At 31.5% G+C, this 26,343-nt stretch overlaps 1 protein-coding gene across 21 annotated transcripts in view; it reads right to left on the bottom strand.

Moving 5' to 3' along the window:
• Positions 1-21,873, bottom strand: part of Sb (serine proteinase stubble) — a 136,259-nt gene extending 114,386 nt beyond the window's left edge. For 16 of the 21 annotated variants that reach the window (XM_074142223.1, XM_074142214.1, XM_074142213.1 and 13 more), the window contains exons 1-7: positions 21,712-21,873; positions 21,482-21,615; positions 19,296-19,466; positions 15,751-15,832; positions 14,470-14,832; positions 14,169-14,266; positions 13,454-13,580 (exon numbers count right to left, since the gene is read on the bottom strand). The gene's annotated coding sequence lies outside the window, so the exon portion shown is untranslated. Of the gene's footprint in view, positions 1-5,370; positions 5,699-13,453; positions 13,581-14,168; positions 14,267-14,469; positions 14,833-15,750; positions 15,833-19,295; positions 19,467-21,481; positions 21,639-21,711 lie in introns of those variants that run through there. The other 5 variants (XM_074142228.1, XM_074142225.1, XM_074142224.1 and 2 more) reach the window with 3 other exon arrangements.
• Positions 21,874-26,343: the final 4,470 nt, after the last annotated feature.

Below are 26,343 nucleotides of genomic sequence, written 5' to 3' on the forward strand. Positions count from 1 at the left end.
ATGACATACTTTCCGAAATGTCCATGTATTTCCGGGCTGTACCATTTGAGGAACAAGGAAGAAAAAAAAAAAAGGAAGAAACTGAATAACACAAATAGAAACAAAGGACAGAGGAAAAAGACAACGTTTTGTGAAATATATCTATCTATCTGTTAGACCACAAAGTGTGACCGCCTGTCTGGAAGTGTACAGTGCACAATATGTAAACATTACACTGTGCACCGGTTCTGTTAGTTGCAATGTAATTGGGTCTTTAAATGCACAAGGTGGAGGGGAGATGAATGGTCCGTCTACATCCTCATCAACCACATACATGGTGGGGGACTTTAACGGTCGTAGAAGACAGTTATTCTGATTTCAGGAACACTATTAAATAAAGGGCTATAAAAACATTATGAAAAAAGCTAGCCAAAATATTTATATACTCACAAATATATATCTGTACCTCGGAGGGAAAAGGCACCATGACACAAAAAGTAAATTTTACAGGGGAGCCAAATGAAGATATTTTTCCAAATTCATTTTTTGTTCCACTTTTCCGGTTGTACTCTTTCCTGTACTTCTCACCGTAATTATTACAGTTGGTATGGCCACTTAACCTCCCATATTTTAAAATATTTTATTTTGATCTCCATTGTGAAAAAAATTTATGCCCATGTAGTGCCTTTTATCCTTAAGTAATGAAGTATCATAGCGCTTTTTAAAAATACAAATAAATCGCTTAATAGTAAACATAGGACATAGTGCTTTACACCTGTAGAAAGAGCAACAAAAAATTTGTAAAATGATGCCAAAATCTGAAAATCGAAAAAAATGGACATGGTGCCTTTTCCCTCCGAGGTACAGATATATATATAAATTTGACTGGATTTTTTGAAAATTAAATTTTAAAAATAGTGGTTTTAATAACACATTTTTATCGCAAAGAATTCGCGAGATTTGACACATTCTGAGGAAGTGGGCCCAAAAAGCCAACTGGTTTAGTATGTTGAAGTAGCAATATTCGTAAAAAATCTAGAAAAATATGAGATGAGTAAGTCTCAAAAGAAGTTGAAATTCAGAAATCCGAATTCTGTCAGAAACAACAATACGATGATGTCAATGACAGCAAAGAACTCACCAAACACCTCATGAGGATCTAATCTCACATTTAATAAAATTGTACCGTAACAAAACCAAATAATAAAATTTTAACAGATTAACAAAACTAATTAAAAATATGAACTGAATTTCAAATATTTCTATGTAAAGGAAGTAAAACATTAAAATCTTGCAACACCTCATAGCGGAATATTTCATAAATAACTAATTACTTTCTCCGCCAGCAAACAAATAACCGAAGAAGTCCAGTTATACAATTACCTAACTGTTAATTTATCACTTAAATAATAAATTAATAATTAAATTAATAAATCTATTTTATTGTCATGTAATTTTATTTATTTTTTATCAACCAATAAACCTGAAGTAGCCCACCTCTCATCTAGAAACGTAATTATTAGGAAACTAAAGAACTTCAAGAGGGAAAAAATACAATTAGTAAACAGGAACAGAGAAATAAGTGTGTTAAACTGCACTTCGATGTTTAACTAACTAAAAATATGGATAATTTATGAAAAATAAAGTAATAAAATAAAAATATTTATTAAAAATTTAAAAGAGGCTTGTGTTGGACTCTATAAAGACTCTGGTTTGAAATTCTACCGCTTTCACCTTCTGTAGTAGTTCTTTCACAGTTCTGATTGATGATTTTTATAGACATTTTTAATTTTTACTGAAATGTGATATTGTTAGAAAAAAATATAATGTCATTTGACACATACGGATGTGCGAAGATTGAAAAGTATGATATTTTACAGAATCAGATCTCTCTGTGAAAAAATAAGCTAGCTGAACAATTTGAATCCGGAAAGATCAAGCAACAAAAAGGAAACCCAGGTTGTTGGAATTGCAGGGTCTCTGAAAGATGATTTTTGGGGTGGATTGAGATCAGAATGTTTAGGGGAGATGAGCGGTTCATAGTGAAGCTAAGCTATAAGCTTAGACAGAGATAAGATAAAGTGTGTTCTTCGACTTTTCTTTGAAAATTTTCTCAGGGAATTTCGAATAAACTTTTTTTTTTTATCCCAAAAAATTGGAGCGAAAACTCATCGATCTGTTTACAAATTAAATCTTGGATAAGAGTCATCGAACTGTGAATTTAATAAAATATTTTGTTTCTCGGAAAGAAATCAAAATTTAGCTGCAAATCTAATTTGATCGTATGTCTTATTTAGATTTAAGAGAAATAATTTATTGGCTTGGAATATAAATAATAAATAAAGTACAATCTGGATTTTCGATTGTTAAGCGAATGTTTCAATTTAATAAAATAGAGTGAAAGTAAGATTTACAGTTTCACAAAACAATGAGAAGGTAAAGGAAAGGGGACTTTTAGTTTATTTTTTAAATTTTTGTTTAAGTGAAAATAATAAATAAATAACGGAATGAAAACACCTTTACGATCTAGATGTACGAAAAAAAAGAAGTAGCAGAAGATAATATAAGACTTGGAAGAATATAAGTACTACAGTCAGGTCAGTCCCAGTAGATCGACCGTCTAACGGAGTGCATTTTAAAACCAGTTTCAAAACCGTTTCTCGCTCAATAACCAACTGTTAATCGTAGAAATTATGAGATGGATTTAAGTTTTTTGTTAAATACTTTATAAAGGATTTGAAGTTTGACTACTCCATTAAGTTGTTGGGAGACGTTTTTAGACAAGTTCAGTGATTTTTTTTTTCGTTCTCATTTATTTTTTTAGCGGGTTTTAATTTTATTCTTTTTTAAATATTTGGAATATCTATTTTTAAATTTTTTTTATGCAGGGTTTAGGTTTAATTAAATTAATTTTTTTAAGGAACAGTTTTTTTTTGTAAGATTGATTATTATTATTTTTTTTTTACTATTACAGAATACTCTGTTCAGAATTCTTAAAATTCCTTAAAAGAAGAAACTAGTTTTTTGAATATGTTTATCCGTGATCAACAACATTGGTGAACTGATGCTTTATATATTATGTAGATTAGTAAGCCACATCAAGCCCCTAACTTTGATTACACATTAAACACATAAACGATTTTTTTTTTCTTTAATACTCAATATTTTCTTCTAACTTAAGATTTTGTTTTGCCAAATGTTAGTTAACTTCAATATACTTATGTCAACACAGAAAGACTTTAAGGGAATAAGTCGTCTTTCATGAACTCCCTCCTTGCAATCAGTTTTTATGAAATAATTACAAAACAAATGAATAATTATTAATCATAGTTTATTTAAAGTACACGAAAACTTAAAATAAATAAAAATAAGAGACTTTCAGGTTCGGAATAATAGATTTTCATACTTTGACCCTATATAAGATTTTTCAAAAGAATTGAGATTTATAGAGATATTTTCCCTAAAATATTCTCGAATCTACAACAGAAAATATTATTATACCTCTTATGGACATGCTTGTGCGAATCCATGATATTAAGAAGCCTGAAGATGAGCAAAAAATTTAACCAGGTAAGAAATCATAAGTTAAAAAGACTATCCATTGAAATGAACTCAAATGTTTCCAGCAATGCGGACTCAATCAACAAAACACCAAGAAAATACTGCATCTATTCCAGTACAAAGGTACACTTTCTTTCCTGTATTAGACGTTTTTAAAAATAAGTTTATAAGTAAAAATACACAATGAGAATTTGGATCGGCTACTTTGATGAAACAAACAGAAAAAAAGAACTTCATCAAGGAAAGATATTATAAAAAATGAGTTAATTCAAGTCACTATGACGAGTTGTTTGAATCTATTATTTTACTTAATTATCTAAAATAAAGAAGCTTTTTCTGAAAAATTGTCGTTTTTTATTTAGGCAGAAATATTATTAAAGATTTTATTATTATTATTTTAACACCTCAAGATAAAGGCGCCCTTTATTCAGAGCCGGCCTCCGGACAGTGTTCTCTCAGCACAGACAACACTGTCAATCACCGAACAGTGAGCAGTAAGACACTTCTAGGAAGAGAACATCAATATATAAGGGCCAGCAGCTGGGTTCTCCGCGCTTATCACTGAGCTAAAAATCCTCCCTTAATATTAATTTAATTTTATATATAAAAAATTAAGATGCGTCAATATCTAAGGTCATTAGATACAATGAGGCGATAAAACTCATTGTATCGTAGTCGTTTTCATTGCAGACAGCTCTTTAACAGTGTTTTATCCATACAGACGACTCTATTCTCCCGATTAGTGAGCTGAAGAGACTCCTAGCAAGAGAAAAACTCGCCTAATTTGATAGCTGGACGTAAAGCAAGCCTGAAAAATACGCAATCCTTTTTTTTAACTACCCTGAACTTATGATATTAATTTTACTTCATATTTTTATACTTTAGATATTCAAAAGTGACCTTAAAAATTATGCAATAAAATCACAGAGGTTTCGTTTCAAAGTCTTCTTCTGGTGCATTACTCTAGATATGTAATGCTAGTGCATTACATTTGGATAAATAATCTTTAAAGCGAGAACAATAAATAATTTATGGAAGGGATTAGCTAACCTCAAATGTTGACGCGCCTTAAATCATTAAAAAAAAAAAACTCATCTAAATTTCGTCAACCTATTTAAATTTGCAACGTTGTAATAGAAATGCTATTTGAAAATAAATACATGTAAAAACTAGAAAACTTATTTGTTAGTAGACAAAAATAAAATATATTAAAAACGTTTTGACTTAAAAACTGACAAGAGACACCTACATCCGTATTACAGTCGATTACAGAACTATTAAGTCAATCATTTTGAAGAACATTTTCCAAATAAACGTCACGAACATTATGTTTTGACATAACTATTGAACGTTTGAAATTTAAAAGAAAATATCTACATATATTGAATCTAAACGGTATAAAAATTGATTTACAAAAAAAAAAAAAATACAAAAGAGAGACACCACTCGATCAATCTTCGAGCAGGAAATGGTTGGAAAGTATTGCTGGATGTACGAAAGTGAAACATTATATATGTAACACCTTAAACAACACCTGCCTCGATTCACCTGAAAGCTAACGGAGCCCACTCATTTTGAAAACCAGTTTACTATTTTCATTCTTTATTATTTGAAGAACTTAATACAACAGATATGTAGGGTACTTGTTTTCATAATTCACCAGAATTATGTGTAACAATGTCCGTTAAAATTTTTGATTTTTTTTTTTTTTTACTTTAAAAAGTTATTTTTCTCTCATTAAATGAGATTATAAAGTTTATAATCACCTTTTCAAATATAATAATTAAAATATTTGTAAAATTAATTAATTTAAAAATTTGTAAGACTCACTTTGATGTTAAGGCGATAAAAATAGTAGGATGTTGAAAAGTCCATCACATTCTGATTTTATTAAAATATTTTTGCTGTTTTATTATTATTATAATTACAATTAAGCACTCACTTTAATTAATTTAAAATAAACAATCATATACTCCGATAAATAATAACGCACATTTGATTCAAATATTTTTAAAAAATAATAATTTAATTTTTTGATGAGCGAAACCAAAACAAAAATTATTAATTTTTTAAAAAGGAGAGACTACAATGAAGTACTCACTGGCTTGAATTGTCCCGCCAGCGCGCGCCAGAACTGCACTGACTGAGGCGGGACCGCGAACTGGACAAGAACTACACTCAGAGGCCCCACTACTTCTTCCGTTTCTTTCTTACTTTTTTTTTTATTATTATTATTTAGTTTTATAAAGCGAGCGAGAAAGAACTCCCACCTATTTGGTTTGAATGCTGGTTCTGGTGAACAGTTCTACAACTACCCTATATCGAAACTTTCTAACATTACGGTGTGTGTGCACGCATGTATGTCTGTGTTCATAGAGATAAATCCCCACTTTTCATATGATGACTATAGTTTAGTAGTTTGGATTAATAGTTTGGAATACTTATTTTTAATCAAAGATGTTATCAAAAGAATTGAAAGCATCGGAAAAAAATGCTTACTAATTTAAAGTGAATCTACCATTTATTTGCTGCTTAAACTAGTGGTTATAGAAGAATATAAAAGCAATGAAGAAATCAGAACATTGAACGCCATACTAAAAGTTTTCTTAAACTTCGGTCATAGTTTTACTTTTTTCTTAAAACTATGTTCGAGAGAGAGAAGAAATAAATAAAATATAGTATCGCAACCGAAATGACATTGAAATAATTCATCTTAGCGCTTAAGAATAAACTTACGACTCCTTGCAAAAAACAAAATCAAAGTCAAGAGAATAAAACAATAAAGAAAAGTCAAAATCTACGCTCTTTACAGCAGCCTACGTAAAAGTACAAGTTTCCTCGGACTCCAGTCTGCAAGAGAAACCAGTAATAATAAAGAAACCAATAATAAAGCTTAAGTCCTTTGCGAATTTCAAATAACTGCATACAAAAATTACATTACTTTTATCCAATCAGACACTCCGCCTAATCCAACTGCTCAGTTACTTCCAAACATTTAGTAACTGAATAATTAACTTCCGTCACTCCTTTCGATCTGCATCAGAGTAAAAACGGTAATTTGCTTTCATGAATTCTTTTTGAGTTTTCACCAGTTAATTTTTTTTATTTTTTTTTACTTTAATTATATATTTGGCATGTTTGTTTCATTATGATTCTTTGCCTGATTTCTCACTTCACCAATTCATCTAACCTTCACAGTCTGTTTATAAATTTTCGATTGCTTAAATTTTAAAGCTAAGAAATAGAATTCTAAGTTTCAACAAACTCTTGACTAATGGATGGTAGAAAATTCCAATCCGATCAGAGATCAAATCAAGAGGAGAAGAATTCACCACGACTTAGCCGATCCAAATAAAAAATCAGCGCTACGCTGCACTTCTGTTCTTACGAGTACAAAAAGATAATTATCATAACCTTAACAAAAACTTATTTGCCGACTCACTGATATTTCCAAATTTATATAATAACCAGAATAGTTTTCTTGTATAGACGATAACATTTCGTTAAGAATAATTTGAAAATTGAAGTACTATAAATAGTTCGCCGAAACCATTTCACTATGTATACGAAAAACCTAGGACACATCTAGATGAGTTAGGACCACACTGCTCCAATGGCTTTTATTGGTCGTTATTCTTTGGAGGAACAATGTCAAAGAAGTCGTACTCTAGCTTTGTTTGCAAAAAATAAATAAATGAAGGAATAAAATAAAATACTTTAACAATGTACTTCCCATGATATAACATGAAATCTAAAATACTTTCTTTTGTGCAATAGAGAAGTAACATGCTACAATAAAGTTAGTAATTATAAAAGTAAAACTGAGGAGGCTAAAAAATAGGAATTAGCGATTAAAACTACGAAAACTTGGTTAAAAGAAATACAATGACAGACGTTCAAATCAGCAGAAAACGTTTTTTACTACTCTCAATGCACCCTAATGGTAGATCTTCCTGCGGGCTACTTATTAATCATTTATGTATACAGTAAAACTACTTTGTCTATTCCTTAAATAGGACTAAAAAGAGTTCTTCCTCCATCTGCTGTATACTCGTACATGTTTAACTTTTCTTTCAATCTGATACACTGTAACCATATGAAAGATATCTCTCGGAAATCCATTTCTGGAAACTATATAGTATTAAATTATTCTAGAATATAATAGACGAATGGACAACTACTGCAGTGGCAAATAGATTTTTTTTTTCTTTTAATGCTAAAATAGGAGTGAAATCTATCGATAATGAATCTATTACCATAGAGACGAAGTGACCTAGTTGCAGCTGGTGAATTTCCTCGTTCACCGACACGAGATCTTAAAGTTATAATTGTTTAACGTTACCCTCATTACTGCTTTCGCTTTTTGGATTATAACTTTTATTGCTTTTGGAATAGTTCAAAGAGATGCTTGGAAAGTAGGGGGTACAATTTTCGGGAAGTCCTTCGAAACTAATTTGTAATGAAATACTCTTTTCCATTTCTAAGGTAATCTCCAGCTCCATAATGTCCTACAGGATAAGTCCCTATAAACCTATTCTTCATTTGCATCACATCGTCAGATGGAACTCTTAAAAGAATTAGGTATCTTCTCTTATGTAACCAGTGGAGTCTTGCAACAAGAGCACGCATACTTGTTATTAGGTTGGACTCGACAACTTTTACAAGAAATACGTCAAATAAAAGTAATTCTGTAACCATCTTCCTCCCAAAGCTTGTGTCAATTTTACTCAATTTTTGAAACTAACGCAAGGTATTGCGTATATTGGGCAAAGCAAGCACAACACACCCTTTGAATTCTCAAGCTTAGCTTCAACAGTGCAGTTTTTATTTGTTTTTCATCGTACAGTGAGTAACATTATTAACAAATCGAAATACAAAACAAAGGTATTATGAAAAAGCTTACAACTGAACTGACCATGCTCACAAAATAGGTACAGATATAAAAGATAATTTTTCTTTTCACACCCTATATAAAAATCAGTTTCATGAAAATTTTAGAGAGTAACATTCAGACAACAATGTTTAAAAAGAACCAACCAATACACGAACCTTAATGTTACTCTCGGCGAGTAGAAAGCTACTCTCTTCAGCTCAAGTTACACTATTTTCGTGACTGTACGTAGGGAAGTATTAGTTTTTAGAGTTTGGGAAATCTGCTAACTGAAATTGGGCAGATGTGGGGTACCTCTTAAAGGTCACTATGTATGAAGCATTTAGACCTAAAAGCGAAAACCTAGCAGATGGACCTCCATCTTTGGTCCTTGGATTTTTTAGGTTTAATAAGTAACTTACTTAATGTCAGCTTGCCCACCTCACTAGCCTATATTGTTCAAGGCATATAATCAACCACTTCAAGGAACAACCTGTAGCTATCTGCGATACTAGCCAGGATACTAATCAGGACCAACTTAGCGTGAGTTCTTACCCATTATTCTAACCTAATCCTTTTTTACAGAGCACAGTATGTTCTGAAAACATCTCCGGAGGCACCCACTAAGGGTGGTTTAGGGAAAGAGCCTCTTATACTTGTCTGTTTATGTTGCGATCGCTAGTTTGCAATGTGAGGCCTCTGGTGCTTAAAAAGACAATTAGCTAAAATAATTAGTAGTAAAACTATGGCCCTTGTAAAAAGGAGAGGACAATCTTACAACAAGAACTACAATAAGTCTGTTGCTGCTGAGTCTAGGATAAAAGGACCTATGCTATGAGCTTAATCATTCAATGGATCTAAGCGAAATTTGAAATAATCTTAACCTCGATCATTGCTATCATTGTGGATACCTGAGTGAAAGTCACAGTTTCAGACAAAACTAATTTAATTCAAATTCAACTGAGGGTAGTCGTTTTACTTCCCCAGAATCTATATCTAATCATTCCATGTCTTTCACTTCTTCATTCTAAACTAAACATTTAAGTGCATTAACTTTATTATCCTCAGATACGCCAATGATAGAAGGAATGCAAAAGATTTAAAAAGAACGGGAGGCACGCCATATTTGATATCAACTCTTTCTTCCTACATTACTTTTTTTTACCCGTTCTGCGACCTACTAATGAACAATTTGCCCTAAATCTTTTTCAATCTGTCACATCGTGTAAAAAATAAAAGAAAACTAAATAAATAAAACAAAAAGGAACCAGGTTGAGATATATACATTTACATTTAAGCTACACCAACCGGAACTGTTTATCAATTAAAGAAGGCAAAAAGTTGATACTGTTTTCATTAATTACTAGAAATTTATTATTTTTAGTATGTGGGCTCTCTTTCATTTCATATCTATTAGATTAAAGAATAAATTTGCGCTGCACACATTTCTAGAATAATTAGTACAAGTACAATTTATTCTTGTTGGTAAATGATCAAAGAAGGCAATGAAATGAGCAAAGAAATTGAAGGTATTTTGTAAAGAAGACAAAATGTGATAAAATTGATGCCAGCTGAAGTATTGTGAAACGGCTTTAACTTTATCTAAAAGCTGTTGGGAAATTTGAAAATTTGTTAAGTTCCCCTTAGATAAGGATTTATTTTTTTCCTCCCTCTTTACTACAAAATTGAAAAACGCAGAAAGTTCAAATTTAATATTAAGGGCGCCTCCATCAACGAAAAAATGTTTTAGTAAAATCCAAAATCTCTTAACAACTTAATTTTAGATTATTATGATCTTAAACTTTGCCATCTTAGTTTTAGATTTAGTAGATTAGCCTTCCAATTTAATTTTATCAAATAATAATCCAGTTCGAACCGAGTAAATACTGCACACTTTAAAAATATAAAGGAAAAAAATTATTCACCATAGGATCTAGAACTAACCAGTCATTTCTAAAAACGGTGCCTTGTTTAATAAGAGACGCGAACAGCCAACCAAGTGAATTGTAGAAACACAGTTTCGACTCATTACTTTGCCTTTATCAATCTACTAACTTAATGCGAAAGTTTTACAGTATAGTACGTATACTTCTCAGCATTCTTTCAACATAACTAATAAGTAGTTGGACAAAGAGCACATCTGAGAAAGTAGATGTTACTTACTACACCATTTCTGTTACATTTTATGCCAAGTAATAAATGTATAATTTTAAAACTAATGAAATTAGAGTACATGTCTTACTCTTCATTCGGTTCATACAATTTTTAAATGGTGGACTCAGAACTTTTGATAAATATTTCGTTATATCAAACAGTTATACATAATTATTATTATTATTTCGTTTATTGGTGCTTCAATCAGCGCGCTGGCGCTATAACAGTGATAAAGTGGAGAAGTTAACCCGCGGTACCACTCCAAAACAATGAGCTATTAGACATTCTCTCTTCGGAAGAGAGATCACGAGGCCACTGTATTTCAAGACTCTTATTGGGCAATCAGGAAGAGTTCAAGAAGAAAGATTTTGAGACAGAGAATTGGCGTGTGATTGCAAATTGAGGTGGAGTTTCCTGTATCAGGTTTTGGCGATTTGGGTGATGAAAAGAATGTTAAAATCTGTATGTATAGTCCTCTAAAGACCTAAAAAAAACTATGGATCGAAGTACTTTATAACGTGGAGATTGAATACTTTGAAAATTGGTGAGTTTGGTTGAACCCCCACAGCTCTATTCCATCCGCCTAAATGGGTTTTGAAATAGAAGAATAAATTAGTAATTTGTTGTCTAGAAACAGTTTAGATCTACCGTCTTAGAGTTTTTTAAAGTTGCAAAAAGCGTCTGTTTAGTATTCTTGTAAGTGTAGTCCAAAGTAGCGCGCGATGTTTACTACGGGTATTAGGTTACAGAAGACTTGGAAAATGTTATGCGAAAAGTGAAGGTGATGATTCGAAACTTAGTTATTACAATGAGGACATGTTGGTCTTTAGATAAAAAATAGAGACTGAAGCGCATTGATCGATCTAAATCAAATGCCAACTGCGATTCATTAAAAGAAGAATTTTATTTATACCACTAAATAATTATCGATTTCAATAGACAGTTATTTTACCCCTACTTTGACAAGAACAACGACAACAGATAACTTCAATTAGAACAACATCCGAATTTTTTAAACTATGTTATAAAATGTATTAATAATCGAGAACTACTCGTAATAAGAAAATAGATCCCAAGACGAATGACCAAGATGGTTTACTACAGATTAAAAAAAAAAGTACATATAAGATAAAAATTGTATTATTTGAAAAGATTCAATAGTGACTGAAGATGGTAACAATGAACGAATCTCGTCTCCTTTTTGTCAATTATTTTCTCTCTTATGTTTAATAATAGAATTAAGAGCATGTTCAACAATAAGGTTAGTTGGAGGGCCCCATTCTCTAAGCTAAGCCACTTCTTTTACAGAAGTTACTCACCATCTACTCTTATTAAAGAATAAACTGTGATATTAGAGTATTACAATAAAGAATAAAGGCTTCATCACTATACTGTTTGTGACCGTTATTGTCCCTCACATGGTATGAGAGTGCATTGCGTACTCTCTGTACGGTGAAAGTCGGCCTCCTCAAGCACTGCACTCTTACAAAGGTCTTATAACGTGTATAAAGATAAAGTACAATATAGTGCATCCAAGACTAATACATAAACTTCCCTACTAATTCGATGTTATTACTGTTAAAAGAACGCGCTCGTACATACTACGTACGGACACACACTATTGACAAATATAGATCTTAAAAGAAATCATCTAGACATAGGAAGGATACTATTCGACTTCATAAAGCTTGCTAACTAACCATGAGACAAGTTCAGACAAGAAAATTGTTTCATTTTATCTTCGTAAAAAGCGCTTTCTATTGACGACATTGTTAAATCAATCACTGATATTTTATGACTACCGCGCTTTTCTTAGAAAGTAAATTTTAAGTTCCATTCAACAGATATGCATTCAGTTTGTATGAAGTTTTTAACCACGATATAGCAATCATAAAATTCCTTGCGAAAGTTTCAGAACAATAAATTTTTGTATTTAAAAAAAAAATAATAAAATAGACCTTAGAAAGGAAGAAACATTTAGAGCGATCATGAGACGATGATCTGTGAGGAAGGTGGTTCTTCGAGACAATTTATTACTACATTTATTGTAGAAATTTAGGGATTTAGAAAGATTCTGAATGCCCCGTTCATAACATTGCTAAACTTTCTTTGATTAATAGGTCGCAGCCTTACTAGAACTACATAAAAACTATTTTGCCGCCTCCATTTCCTCAGTGCTAGACCTGGTTCCGTCAGGTTCACGTAATCTAATCCTTGAATTATCGCTTCAAAAAATGGATATCAATTCGTCTGTCATATTTTTATTTTTTTAAAAGGCATTTCGAACTCACAACATTGCCTAGCTCCAAATAAATAAATATAATGATAAAAGTACACGAGTTCAATATACTATAAAATAGAATTTCCTTAGATATAAATAGTAGTTATTGAAATTTGGTTATTTACAACAATAAAAAAGTTAGCTAAGGAGAAAATGAAAATCTGACCAAAATATTATAAAAATAATAATAAGAAATGTTAACTATCCACAAAAATGAATATCAGAATTTCAGACAGAGAACATGTTTACTGGAGACAATCCCTTTTTACTGAGACCTATTAGCCTCAACAGTGCTCCATAAGAACTAGTGTACGCTCAAGAGTTCCTCGCTCGCGATTGTTCAGATAAATCGAGAAAAGGCATCATTTTTGCCAGAACTAACTTAAAACACTCTTTCTATATTAATTATTAAAACAACAAATTACGTTTATATTTGTTTATCGGGTGACTACACTCACGCAAACAGGTTCAAGACAAGAGTTATTCCACTTAAAATACTTTTCCATTAAAAAAAACGATAACGAATAGCAAATAATGGTATCTTGGACTTCTTGGATGACAAGAAATGAAAAAATGATATATATATAATATTTTCTAGATCTCTGTACCTGAATTAATTCGCAGATAAGTCTAAAGAATCTTTTCGGATGTTTTATAAAACATTCTTCTCATCCAAATTTGAAGGTATCTCTCTCTCCTTCAATCTTCTCTCTGTCTCTCTCGTACCTCAACAACCTGTAATATTTATTAAATTATCGATTAATTTAGGATAAATACAGGTCTCCAATTTTTCACCATTTAAGAGTATTTTTTCTTCTTTTTTTTTAATAGAAAATTACTAATTTATAGTTTCATGATGAGCATTCACACACTCACATTATAATATACAATAAATTAAAATTTTAATTACAGGATTGAATTTATATTTTAATTTAATCAGTTCCTCCCTCCATTTTAAAACCATTTTCCTTCATTAATCAATTAAAAAATACAATAATAAAAGATGTTAATGAAGTCAGAGGAGACATTATATACATTTTGATGCACAATAATTTAATTAATACCCCAGGAAAACGATTAATAAAAATTTAAAAAACTTTTTCTAGTGAGTAAAGTGCATGAAACTAAACTTAAACCATTACTGTTATTTAAACAAAATCAGTACAAATACTAACTGAGCTTAAATAAAGTTTCCATTTTATAATCCGTGAAAAGGCTAAGTTCCAATAAATTATGTGAATATTAAGTTATAATGGTCAACTTAGCAGTAAAAAGTTAATGATTTAAGATTATTAGTAATAAAGTGCTTGTTTTAATACTTACCTCACTAATAATGAATTGAAGTTTTCACAAATAAGCACCACCGGGAGTAATTATCAATTACGATTTGTAAGAGATCTTCTAATTTATGTAACTGTAAACTATAATATTTGTATAATATATTTTTCAATTAGAATATTACTTTAAAATCATGAATAAAAAACTTTCTATATCCATTTATGGATGTTAAAAGATGTAAAGAAGTTTTCACTGATAGTGAGTTCTTACACCAATTAAACTATTAAAAGTAATATAGTTTATACTTCTAACTGGATTAAAAAAAAGAAAGAAAGAAAGAAGTTACCTGCATGCTAATATAAAATCTGTTAATAAAATTATTTTATTATTCAGTCATTTTGAAGTGGATATTTGAGAATAATAGCTATAAATAAACAAGAGCACTGAATTAAAGCAATTAATTTACTTTAATTCAAATTCATGATACAAATAGGTATGGATTTAAATTGGTTTTCTGGGAAACTTAACTTCAATTTTCAAGAGGTTCTGGAAGAATTATTACGTTAGGCTTTCCAAGCTGAGTTCTGACTCCAAGACACCATTCTACTTCATTGACAGAAAGCTAGTATCAGCTGGATAACACTCGTGCGCCAAAATTTAGAGACTTCTGTTGAATGAGAAGACCCTTTATCAACGCTTCAATCTCACCCTATGAAGTGGAAACGAATCTTTTGAAATAAAGTAATCTTTTGAAGTGACATCATTAGGTGGAACAGTATTAATAAACATTTTTATCTGACAACATTTTAGCAATCTATTATCTAATGATTATCAAATTTAATATCTTAAACATAATATCTAATATTAACTAATGATATTTAAGTTGATATTATGAGATTAACGAGCCCCAAAGAAATACTTGGTTTTATATAAAGTATTATACAATAAAAACAACAAGAATAAACGAACGTACTATTAATCTAAATTCTTAAATTCGGGTTTCAATAAAATGTTTTCACTAAACATCAGTTTACATTACTTAAAGAAAAGTACATGAATGTCCCAAAAATTATAGTAGAAGCTGTATAACATCCCCTTTTTATTTGCAGGTGTTCTATTTCATTCGTTTCAATTACAAGTTCTATATCTATATATTTTACTTTGAAGTAAGTGAAGTGAAGTGAGTAATATGGAATATCTCCCACCATTTTTTCCTTTCAAATAGAATTATTTACAAGCAAAATTAAGTCATTCAAAAGTCCCTCTTTGTTGCATAGTCAAAAGTTACTTATCGTTAGAATATCATGAAAAATAAAAATGGAAAAGAAATTAACAACTTTAAAGAAAATATTATACAAAATACATATACTCGTACATTTACGCCCTAGTTATAAGGCAATAAGTATTTAAAGACAAACGCTTTTAACTAATACTGTGGAACAAACACAGAATCCAATAATGACTGTCATCTCAAGAACTGGTTGTATCCCTTCGCCTTCAATTGGAACACCAAAACAAAACTTATTAAAATGTAGAAAGAAGCCGAATGGGAATAGGATGGTGCCGGCAAAGTAATTGAAAAAGAAGGAGAAATAATCTAATAAAGCACAGCATCACTTTGACTTACCTTCATAGTCACCTTGACTCTTCACTTCTCAGCTCTGGGAATATCAAATCTCTACTCTAAGACTTGCTCTCAAGTTCGTTTTCTATTTGAACAAAAGAGGATTTAATAATAAAATCCTAACGATTTTCATACTTTGACATTTTGTAAATGGAACAATGTTAATTAAAATACTTTTGATACCAAACACAAGTGGTTTAAATTATAAAGGAATTTTTTGTTTAACTTGCATTACTTTTAGAGTCTCTTTGCTTAAACTAACAATAATTTACTTAAGGCGCATCAACAACTGAGACCATTGGCGCTCGGAGCCTTACTCAGTGCACAAGGGTCTCTGGATGGTGTTCTTTTGTTACTGACAACTCTATTCATCACCAGTAAGATGCCTTTAATAAGAGAAAATCGAAGTGCAGGCAATTGCAATCGAACCCAGGCTCTCCGCGCAGGAGTTCCATTTATGCTAATTTAAAATAATATACTTCATATGTAAACCATGTAACACAAACTCAACTGAAATTTGACGACGAGAACGCTATTCCGTCACATTTTCTAGCAACTCGCCTCTTACAGACTCATTTGAAACCAATCATCAACTGCGCCAAATAGAAATTCTCAGAATCAATTAAAAATCTACATAAGGTAAGTGTATTGCAAGTATAGCGATGGATTTACTCCTAAGCCGAACATCGCATGCTCAAAGAATCATTTCATTCTTCGTACGTGTAATATAACATCTTGGATTAATGAGACCCTAATATATATATTAAGTGACTCAAGAGTCAGTGTAATGCTAGGAAGAAACGTACTAAGTGAAGTCGAAATCTCAAAGTGATTATCGTGGCTTATTTATAACTCTGAAAATAAATGATAGTCCGAAACCAGTCCGGATACCATTCGGACTATTCGGTTTCCGAGCAGAAATGCAAAGGAAGATTTGCATTACATGTATACACATTTTTCTTTGAAATATCAAAAATGTTCAGCGCATTTACTATCACACTTTGTTCTTTTGTTATGTCACTAATTAAAAGCAATTAAACAAATAACGGAAATGGCAAACCTGTGAAAGCTACTTAAATTTTAAAAATTAAGAAATAACTTGATAACTTCAAAAGCCATTGGTGATTTCTACGTCCATAGATTGGAATTCCTAAGCTAACCACAATGCCCGTATGACTCATCACACAAGCACATCTTTTTCCTACCTTTAAATATCTTATAAGAACCTTGGCATCCAGGCAAATATTTCCGGCTAGGAAATTAGTCATAGATGCAATCTAAGATTTTAGATTAAAGAAAAGTGAATCCTATACGATTCACTAATTCACACTCTCATATAATTAAAAACTCATACTACATAACAAATTAATGCATATAAATATTAATTTTTTTTTTGCCAACTAGAGCATATAATACTTTTATCGTCTCATTTTTATTATATTTCTCTTTCTACGTTTCTAATTCGTAACAAACTTTCAAAATTACTTGCATGCCTAATAATTAGGTTTATTTTATTGTCAGACATAATTCTCTGAATTAAATATGTAATAAAATGTTACTGTAAATAAACATTATTAACCGAGGGAAATTGATAAGATTTATTGTTGGTGAAACTTTAGAAAAGAAAAAAATCATCCAGTTTAAAGATTTTCTTTACACAAAAGTGATGGAAAAACAAATTTTCAGTTTAATTTAAAAAATCGAGAGGATATGGGGAACGAAATGTACTTTTATATCTAACTGTAAAACAAAGTTTAACTGGACTCAAATAACTACATAAAACATTTTATCACCGGGTGGAAAACACAAATGTAGTTTTTTTTTTTTGAAATTTATTTCCTTTAAGTGGATAATACAATAGATAAATATCTGTAATTCAGTGTTAAGTATTAGTAGTGTTAGTGATGTGGAGTTACTCTGTGTTGGTAAAGCGTGTAGGTTGTGTAATTTTAAAGAAGCCAAACGCTTAGTAAATTTACAGCCAGCAATAGCTAACATAGATTATCCAACTTACAACACCACTTTTATCTTACAAGCAAAATCTTATTCACCTATATACACATTACTGTTACAGCCGCAAGATTGTGCCAGTTTGCTATCTGTTTCATGTTTTTTAGTGACTCTATTAAATTAAATTTACCTTTACTTAGATTGATTATTTACTTTATATATTTCTTTATTTTTATTGTATTCCTTAGTACTTTATTTTATGACATTAACTTGAAACTCTACAAAAGGGTGCTTTCTAGCAACAGAGTCAAATCTCTCTACAATTATCATCCGTCAGACTTCGAAAGTCGCAAGAAATGCCAGTTCTACATTAATAAACCTACGCCACTTATTGTATTGTCATGGCTTTCTTGCACGGATCTTTGTTAGCACATGAAGCGTCACCTCCTCCTGGACACTTCTCACAGAATAGGGCCTATAGGGCGAGAGCTCCGCGCTCTGGCAAACATTTTTGTTATCTATTATAAAATGATCAATATGATTAGTAATGTGATAATCACAATGATCGATTTTGAACAAATCCTTTTCATAATAATCCTGTCAGGGATTCTTATTCTTCTTAGTTTTCATTTTTAAAAAAAACTTAATATTTACATTATATAAATGGTGTACAATCGACCAATTTTATCTTACCGCAATTTACATAATTATGGTTTTCCTAAAACTATCCGTTGAAAAAACAAAATAAAAAATTTGCACAATAACAATAATTAATATAAAAGAAAGTTAAAGAATTCTCAAGCCTTCCGTAGTGAGTACCTCAGAAACTTTCAGCGTGTCGAAACTTCCTGGTTTAATTTACTCTCTGAGACAATGCACAAATCTTCCAACATAAATAGTTCCACTTTCATCAAATTAACTTATACATGAAATAAAGGGGATATTGCTAGTAAATTAAATTACAGTTTGCTTATTGACAAAGCCAAACTTTCGCTACTTCCCATTTTAGCAAACAATAGTAATGTATGACAGTAATTCTTGTGCATGTGAAATAAGCAAAACTAACACGAGCAAAGTAACCGGAATAGTAACTTCTGTTTTTGTTTTTTGTGAAGGAAGAGAAGCCATCTATTGTTAATATTTACTGACATAAAACTAATTAGTCGTAGTTTCATATGATGAAAATGTAAGAATTTTCTATGCCCACTTCAAAGAAACCACTATACTAATTTCTTACAATTTCCTCTCCCCTCCTTATCGACTAAATACTTAAAAAAAAAAAAATTCCGTTACAGACTGGTTCCATTCTTCCTTTTTATTGTTACTTCCTGCTTTACTTCATTTCCTTTGTCTCTTTCATATTAATTATTTTTTCCTCTTAACTTAAATATTAATTTAGAGTTAGGAAAAAAAAAGGGAATGTTCAGAAATTATTATTCTCAGCATTCCAAAACATCTGAGCAATTAAAAATGGGCAAACCTACAAATATAACCTTAAAACTGCACATAGAAAGCACTTACTTGAGCAAAAAATGAAAAAGTACTATTTTACAGAAGGTTGAAAGTAGGTATCTTCAATCATTTAGCATTTTACTAACCTTTCGAACGTTTAGGCGTTTTCAGACCTTCATTTTTTTTTCCTTTTGTGAATCAGCTCTCCTTCTTCTTCAATCAATTCACCACTCGAGAATAGCTCTTTCAAGTTTGCTTCCATGTAATTCTAGATCTTTCTTTAGCTCCTCTTCCGTCTACCTTTGTATCGTGAACCCCTTTTAGCCAGTTGAGCGCAATAACACAAATACGAAATACTCATGAAACATTTTACTGATTTTACTGACCTTTTTCATAGATTAAAATAAATACGTATATAAAATGTAAAAAAGATTGCGAACACTTATCTAATTCTAATCTTAACCTTATCCAATTCCTCCATTCGAACATCCAACCATCCACCATCGTTAACAATCAGACTATCCATACCTTCCCAAAAATCCCATTTTCCCTTCTTTTAGCCATACCCAATACACCACATTTCTTCCTAAACAGTACTACAACCCTCTCATTTGCCACATATCTCTAAATACCTTTTGTTTTTTAATCCCTAAAGGCTGAAGCGTGAATAGCGTAGCGATACCTGATAGGAAGATTAAACCCTGGAATTCACTTCATCGGTACCCTGAGTTAACCGACTCATGATATATTTTTATTTATTTATTATCTTTTTTTTTTTTTTGTGGGGCTTAACGTGTAACTACTCTAGTGGCTAGGGAAGGCAGTGATAAAGATAACAAGAATTATTGTTTTTAGTTTGACTCTTAAGTTAAGGGTGTGCGCGCAAGTGACCTTCGGAGACAGGATGCCTCCGGACAGTGTCCTCCCGTTACAGATAACACTTTCCATCACCGGACTCTTAGGAAGAGATATTTTTTACATTTATTCCAACAAATAAAAAATAGCTACAAGCGAAATCCGAACTGGGGATCCTCCCAACTACAAATATAATCTTCATAATCATTACACCAACTCCCAACCCTATTTATACAATGTACAATCCATATCCAGTTATGTACAATTACATTAAGTTGTGTGAGTTGTTTTGTGTGACATAAATACACAGCCTATTACATTATTGTTACACAATATTACATAATGATGTTATCCCTTACAAATTATTCTTTGGCAGTTTATGGTAACTTTTTAAGCATTGTAAACATGACATATATTCCTAGTGAATGGTTTTACAAATTTATGGGTACTAATTGAATAGTGCTTAACCTATAAAATACCTTAAAATTTAGAGCACCCACACAACTTTATATATGTATATTATAACCGGATATGTAACTTAAAAGAAGTTTGATCATATTATTTGGATATCTTATTAAAGGTATCTTGTAAGCGAAGGGATTAGCTAAGTGGTTAGCGTATACTGGGTTCCTACGTGGAGATCCCGAGTTCGGATTGGCCTTCAGATTTTCTTTTCCTAGGAGCTTCTTACAGTTCACTGTCCGGTAATGGAACGTGTGTGTTGTCTGTAACGAAGGGACACTGTCCAGAGGTCTCTTGTGTGCACACAGTTGACTTAGAGTCACCTATTTTTTTTCCACTTTCATTGAAAAAAAAATCATTGAAAAGAAGAATCCTAAAATCTTTTGCTTCTTTCGAAGATCTGAATTTCAAGCAAGTTAATGAAACTTTTGAAAATTTGAGTTTATGCCACACTTGCACATCTAGAAGCACGAACGCGAAGTACTACGAGAAGTATAAAGTAGAGAAAATGTAATCCTACACGAGACTACATGAAACCACATAAAAGTTATAAGCATTGGTTGTTAAACCGTTCACGAAGTTTAAAAAAAAAAGAAAAAAGAAGTCTATATTTGAGAAAATCGCCAACAGCTGATATACAAAATTCTTTAGTGAAGCTGCGTTTTCTATTGAATAAAAAATGACGTTTCAGTTTACTGGGATCTCGAGTGTTTTTGAGGTTTTCTCACTCACACATACATCCATACATAAATACACACACAAACTTAATATGCGTTTTTGGTTTGAATGAATGGGGTGGTTTATGAGAGGGGTTTCTTGCGGGAAAGGTGCCCGCCATATTGGCATTACCCTATCATACATCTTCGTTATACAACCTAACGCAATCAATTTCTGATAAGACAATAATGTATTTCATTTATACAACATTTGTCATTTCAATACCTTGATAGTTTGTACTCCTCTTTCTTAGGCGATCAGAAGGAATAAATATAACACTAAATCTAAAATTCATTACCTAATTATCATGTATAACTCTGCTGATAACATGGCTTAGGCCGTTAATTCCATTTTGTAGTTCAAAGTGGAATGTGACAACGGCTGGTTTTGTCCCATTTATGAAGTTTTAACGAAATTTCTTCTGATGGGTACCTGAATGTAATTATGTTATAACGCTAAGAATTAATTGACAATATTCTATTGTTATCACTTCACATTAAGCAAACATAAACTATTTGAATGACTTACCAATAACTGATGTTCGATACAAATGACGTTAATTGTTTCGGTTTAAGCAAATGATTCAAATAATACATGTGGACAATGTAGATTTCGTGCTTCACATGCTGATTTGAGAGGACACAAAAAACAATGGCGTAGTTCACGAAGCTAGACGCTACAACTCACGTGACGTAAAGGTTTTGATAGTTCTAGTTCCATAAAGGGCTACTAGATAGGGACTGCGGTAATATATGCTAATCGATTTCTTTCATTGATTTCCAATAGATAGCTTATCAGTTTCTTATCTAGCGCTGGTATTTAGACGCTGTCATCGACAACTCAAGATTTATGAGGTGCACCTTAACAATATTTATTGTTAAAAATAGTTGATAAAGAGCGTAGTTGATTGTGGTACGGTTAACTGAAATCATATAGAGGCTTAGCCCAGTTGTGGGCCGCGCGTTCGGTGCAAGCAGTTCTCATTCAGACCGTACCCAATGGCTTGTTCTCATAAAGAAGAGCGTAATACGCGGAGAACTCCAGCATCTAGAAAAAGAATCGAGTACCGTGCTATTGTAATCAGATATTGATGCTCTAAAACTAAAAAATAGATTGTGCTTTCCAGCAAAACATTACTTCTAAATCATGCTTCTAACAATCCTCATAAGTACAGAGTATCAACTACTAACTCCTGACAGCCGAAGGGCCAAAAACACACATTTGATAGCTGAGAATTACAGACGGTATGAGGCCATGCTCCCGAATTCCTATCTGTGCTACTGGTTGATATGTTACCAATATCAAAGTAAAGCCAAAGGTCAAAGATGTGGCTGTGTCTTTTCTCGTAAAATTCCGCATGAAGGTTTTTTTTCTTTTTAACTTGTTGGATCCAAAACGTGTGCTCCCACACAAGTAGAGTGCTGACGGCTCATGGATTCCACATTCCTCAAAGTCGTCTTTAAAAAATAAAAAAATCTAATGAACTCGCTCCCCTAGTGACACAGAAACATTATTCAAGGAATTCATAAAAGAAGTATTTTGCTAGGAAGTTTATCCTACTTTTATTATGACTATATACTGTTGGTTGAACATGGTAATAATTTGAATTTAACTAAAATAATCAGTAAGTTACTAACGAAGTAAATTTATGTTTAAAAACTGACAAACAATTAGTCGTTTTATCGCTAATAAACTTTAAAAGCTAAAGTGAGACTTAAGAAAAATAAATAAAGAACTTGGCCAAGAGCATTATAATGAATTATGCATCGCTGAATGTCAACAAGATAATACTACATCAACTTAGTATTTACAAAAAAATAAAAATAAATAAATAAAAATGTTCCTTTCACAATGAGAATCAAACGGGGCCATGACCTCCCTCTGAATGCGTCAGTATTTACACAGATAAACACGCACTGAAGACACGAGCGACAGTACTTTTTAGTGGCAAGTATCTCTATTTATCCATCTTTTTTTTTCCCCGTATCTTCTTCTTTTAATATCTTTCAAACTTTCTTGATAGAATAATATTGACAGGTTGTTCCGTACGCAAAAATATTTTTATGGAAAAAACATACCACATAATCTTTATTGTCTGTTGGGGGAAAGTATAGTATTTATGGCTGACGCGCATCTGTCAACGTATTTATTCCTACTATAAGAAAAAAAGCAACGTGATCGTTACGTTTGGAAATAAGTTAAAGTGAGACACAGACATGTATGTATGTCTGGTTCATATTGATTACAATGTGCACGTTCGTATATGATCGGCACATACAAAAATCTGCCACTACGAACTGACAGAACAGAAAATGTTCTGTAAAAAATAAAAATGAATGCGTAGTAAACCCGTTCAAAAAATAAAAATGTGTAACAGTAACTCAAAACTCAGTTGAGCTCCATGAGATGTATTGTCAAACTAAGCTCACGGGGGGGAAAAAAAACTGCATGAATGGCTGTGCAATGAAGAGAAATATCATCCTCCGAAAGCACCCAATTTCCTACTTTACGAGATAAAAAAAAAAAAAAGACATGGATAGTAAAACGTGGATAGTAACAGACTCACGCCTTTTCTTGACGCAGATGAATCAATACAAAGAGGTTGAGATGTGACGCATGAAATGTCCATATTACTTCAGTTTACTATTTTTAAATTAAAACTAGAGATACTGAATGAAATGAACGAATGAATGATTGAAAGACACAGTGTTAAATGAAAAAAAAAACTGAGAAAGTAACAAAAATGAAAGATAAATGAAAACTAAAAGATCTAGTGCGAACCCTCATTCTGCTTTCTCTCATTAAAATTCTGAAAGTTCAAAGGTACAAACTCAGAATCCTTTTAAATATACCTAATTCTTCCTATACCATGCCATTTTTAAAGCCATAAATTTCACTGAAATAACATTTTAGTGGGTTGCCTACCAATACCCCTTGTTTTTTGACTTAATTTTACTGGAATAAAAGTTATACAGCAAAGTGTACGTAATGAATGAAGAAAATTTGGAGAAAAAATCATATGAGCTAAAGTAGTTTCGAGAAAAACTAGCGAAAAATCCAGTCAATGAGGTTGAACTTCTGGATGAAGTATTGTCTTCATTGTCAGAAATTTGCCAATTCATTTAATCCACTATGAAGAGTCTACATTACATCATCATAATATTTTGAAAGAAAGTCTATCCTACAAAGAAAATGTCCTTTGCCTAACCTCACTTATTCGCCCTCGTTATCCTAAATATTACAAACAAATCCCTAAGGACCTGCCCATTAAATTACAATTAAAATATTGACCAGAAGAAAATAGTACTTTCTATGAAATCCAATTTTATTTCCATAGTTTCTTAAAAAGGAAATAACAAGTGTTCCCATACTACCCTAACAGTAAGACCTCGATTAGACCATCGAAATCTCTATTCCTCCGATCATATCTACTCTTGACTTGAGACTTATGAGACACTTAATCATAGTAAATCATCATGCATCTTACTACATTCACTCTGCTATCTTAAGTAATGTTTTGGGTATAACCCCGTTTCATTCCACAAGAAATGTTGCTTTGGCAAGAAACCTTATTTAAAACCATTTCTTTACTTTCAAATATCCTACTACCTTTAATTATACATGGGAATTCATCAGTCCATACTTTTCAGCTTTCTTATGCATTACATACTATAGCTTCCATTAAGATGTGCTACTCAAATATCAGATAAAGGAACTATTCAGCACTCAGCAAGAATTTGGTCGATGTTGTTGGTAACATTCTGGCTCTACCAGCGTTTTTTTTTTTTTTTTTTTTTTTATTCGAGAACATATGTAGAACCTTCAATTGATAACTATTCAATTGATTTGAAAATAAATGAATTAAAAGCAATCATCAATTATGTCCATGTATAAAAGCCAAAGTCAAAGAATTGTAGGAATGATAATAAGTAGGTTATAAAATCGAAAACAATTTCAAACTTGTAATGAAAAGATTTTGGGTAATTTGAATTTTTCAAACAAAACCAGGTCAGCGACACACCTTGTCATTTACTATTAACCAACTAATAACTGGACATATATTTATTTCTTAAATTTCTAGGTATGTATATAATTACTTTAAAAGGACGAAGGGGAAATAAGATGATGGTAATAAGCGGTATATAATTTTTCTTATTCAAGTGCAAAGAATATTAATGAATCCGTTACTTTCTCCTCAAAATGGGGAAAGTGTACTATCATTAATAACATCGACTTTTTGATTAAAATTTAAAGAAAAAGCATATTTACAAAAATATTCTGGGATATTTATTGGTGCAATAATACAAAAATATTAAATGAAAGTAACTTAAAAAAAAAAATTGAATTAGGAGATATAAATAAATTGAATAATAAATTCTGTAATGGGGTCGAATTAAGAATAAAAATAAAAAGTTGTTAGTTTATCGACGGGAATTCGAAGGAAACGGGTTCATGTTTTTAATTATCTTTTATTTGTGATATGTCGATTTAAAGTGAACTATAAAGGGCAATAAATAAATAAGACATTAATAGGAAAACTATTGACAATACAATAGGGCTGTGAGAAAAAGAAATTCCCTTAAAAACATCCGTGCAGTGATGTAAAATTGGAAGGACACGAAGGTTCATGAATTTCCTAGAGCTGGACTTGTAAACCCCATTAAGAAGAAAAGAAGAATTGATGGTCAGATTATTGTGAAAAGAATGAGATCTTGGAAAGACAAGCAAGCCTATATTGTGGATCAGAATGTAAAGGAAGTCAGCAAGAACTCTGGCCTTAAGTCTGTGGAGGATGAATCAAAAGTTTGGAAGCATGTTGTACTGATAAGTAGGTACTTAAGTAATGCTTGTTGTTTTAATATAAAGAAGAAACAAGCAGAAATCCATATAAGGTTGTGGTAATGTTTAACTTGATAACTGGAAAAAGGTGAATGCAGTACTTGTGAGTTGTTGCCCTGAATTCCTATTTTTTCATCAAGGCAGATCTTTTTTTTTTAAATTTTTAACGGGCTATTCAGTACTATAACCAAAATAAGAAATGAATATAAATTATAGGGATAGAGAAGAGCCGACATTCATGGATAGCATCACCTGATTCCATAAATTATAAGAAATCGGGAGTACAGGTGAGGAATATTCCCTGCCATCACTGTCCAGGCT

The sequence above is a fragment of the Rhodnius prolixus genome, unplaced genomic scaffold (genome assembly GCF_049639745.1).
Source record: "Rhodnius prolixus isolate KJV_2025 unplaced genomic scaffold, Rpr scaffold_6, whole genome shotgun sequence".
Taxonomy (NCBI): domain Eukaryota; kingdom Metazoa; phylum Arthropoda; class Insecta; order Hemiptera; family Reduviidae; genus Rhodnius; species Rhodnius prolixus.